This window comes from Gadus chalcogrammus, chromosome 7 (assembly GCF_026213295.1).
Source record: "Gadus chalcogrammus isolate NIFS_2021 chromosome 7, NIFS_Gcha_1.0, whole genome shotgun sequence".
In the NCBI taxonomy this organism is placed as follows: domain Eukaryota; kingdom Metazoa; phylum Chordata; class Actinopteri; order Gadiformes; family Gadidae; genus Gadus; species Gadus chalcogrammus.
The window spans coordinates 12710405-12712904 of record NC_079418.1 but is presented as its reverse complement, the minus strand read 5'-3'; the positions used below and the strand labels follow the sequence as shown (position 1 = coordinate 12712904).

The 2500-nt window shown below is 41.3% G+C and overlaps 2 non-coding genes across 2 annotated transcripts; both read right to left on the bottom strand.

Moving 5' to 3' along the window:
* Positions 1-932: 932 nt before the first annotated feature.
* trnae-uuc (transfer RNA glutamic acid (anticodon UUC)) lies at positions 933-1004 on the bottom strand. The gene has a single exon. It is a non-coding gene; the product is annotated as a tRNA-Glu (tRNA).
* An 866-nt stretch (positions 1005-1870) lies between these two features.
* Positions 1871-1942, bottom strand: trnae-uuc (transfer RNA glutamic acid (anticodon UUC)). Its single transcript has one exon. It is a non-coding gene; the product is annotated as a tRNA-Glu (tRNA).
* Positions 1943-2500: the final 558 nt, after the last annotated feature.

Sequence of the window (2500 nt, the reverse complement as noted above, 5' to 3'; positions counted from 1 at the left end):
CCATACCGTGAGTCGAACCTAGGCCACCTGGGTGAAAACCAGGAATCCTTACCACTAGACCATATGGGAATTCTGTAAAAAATTGAATTTGATTATATTTTGTTTCAAACTTTCTTTGTTAATTGTCTTTTTGTAGTTTGATTGCATAATTCAAGGCCTCCCATATTTTAAGATATTTTAGATATTATGCAGAAATCGAATGCATCAGTAGGATGTGGTGCGAGTGGCGTATGTATACTTTACAACTGACACGCGGAAATCATCGTTTAATGCAGCGGCACAACATGGCCACGAAGAGCCGTACCTAAAATTTCTAGTTCCCATACCGGGAGTCGAACCCGGGCCGCCTGGGTGAAAACCACGAATCCTAACCGCTAGACCATATGGGATTGTAATAACTCTCCTAAAGTTATTATTCTGAATTTGAATATTTTTTGTTTCTAACTTACTTTGTTAATTGTAGTGTAATTGCGTGATTCAAGGCCCCCAATAATTTCTGAAATTTTACATACTACGCAGAAGAGCTTCTGCATCTGTAGGTTGTGGTGCGAGTGGAGTATGTATACATTACAACTGACAAGCGGAAAGCTTCGTTTAATGGCAGCCCCACAGCAGACGTACCTAAAAGTACATGTTCCCATACCCGGAGTCAAACCCTGGCCGCCTGGGTGAAAACCAGAAATCCTTACCGCTAAACCATATGGGACTACATATACACTATTAAAGTTGTGTAATTATTCAAGGTGCCCAATACTTGTGTATATTGGACATATTACACACATGAGCGTACGCTCACCACAACAGAAGGGTGTGGTGCAAGTTGAGTCCGTTAGTATACAGTAGGCCTACAACGGTCATGTGGATATCTTCTTTTCATCGTCGCACAACAGCATGATAACGATAGGTGACCAGGGCCTACCTTAAATGACTAGTTCCCATACCTGGAGTTGAACCCGGGCCACCTGGGTGAAAACCAGGAATCCTAACCGCTAGACCATATGGGAATTCTTTTTAAATTAGAATTTGATTATATTTTGTTTCAAACTTTCTTTGTTAATTGTCTTTTTGTAGTTTGATTGCATAATTCAAGGCCTCCCATATTTTCAGATATTTTAGATATTACGCAGAAAATCGAATGCATCAGTAGGATGTGGTGCGAGTGGCGTATGTATACTTTACAACTGACACGTGGAAATCATCGTTTAATGGCAGCGGCACAACATGGCCACGAAGAGCCGTACCTAAAATTTCTAGTTCCCATACCGGGAGTCGAACCCTGGCCGCCTGGGTGAAAACTACGAATCCTAACCGCTAGACCATATGGGACTTTAATAACTCTCCTAAAGTTATTATTTCTGAATTTGAATATTTTTTGTTTCTAACTTACTTTGTTAATTGTAGTGTAATTGCGTGATTCAAGGCCCCCAATAATTTCTGAAATTTTACATACTACGCAGAAGAGCTTCTGCATCTGTAGGTTGTGGTGCGAGTGGAGTATGTATACATTACAACTGACAAGCGGAAAGCTTCGTTTAATGGCAGCCCCACAGCAGACGTACCTAAAGGTACATGTTCCCATACCGGGAGTCAAACCCCGGCCGCCTGGGTGAAAACCAGAAATCCTTACCGCTAGACCATATGGGACTACATTAACGCTATTAAAGTTGTGTAATTATTCAAGGTGCCCAATACTTTTGTATATTGGACATATTACACACATGAGCGTACGCTCACCACAACAGAAGGGTGTGGTGCAAGTTGAGTCCGTTAGTATACAGTAGGCCTACAACGGTCATGTGGATATCTTCGTTTCATCGTCGCACAACAGCATGATAACGATATGTGACCAGGGCCTACCTTAAATGACTACTTCCCATACCGGGAGTCGAACCCGGGCCACCTGGGTGAAAACCAGGAATCCTAACCGCTAGACCATATGGGAATTCTGTTAAAAATTGAATTTGATTATATTTTGTTTCAAACTTTCTTGTTAATTGTCTTTTTGTAGTTTGATTGCATGATTCAAGGCCTCCCATATTTTCAGATATTTTCAGATATTTTAGATATTACGCAGAAAATCGAATGCATCAGTAGGATGTGGTGCGAGTGGCGTATGTATACTTTACAACTGACAAGCGGAAAGCTTCGTTTAATGGCAGCGGCACAACATGGCCACGAAGAGCCGTACCTAAAATTTCTAGTTCCCATACCGGGAGTCGAACCCAGGCCGCCTGGGTGAAAACCAGGAATCCTAACCGCTAGACATATGGACTTTAATAACTCTCCTAAAGTTATTATTTCTGAATTTGAATATTTTTTGTTTCTAACTTACTTTGTTAATTGTAATGTAATTGCGTGATTCAAGGCCCCTAATAATTTCTGAAATTGTACATACTACGCAGCAGAGCTTCTGCATCTGTAGGTTGTGGTGCATGTATACATTACAACTGACAAGCGGAAAGCTTCGTTTAATGGCAGCCCCACAGCAGACGTACCTAAA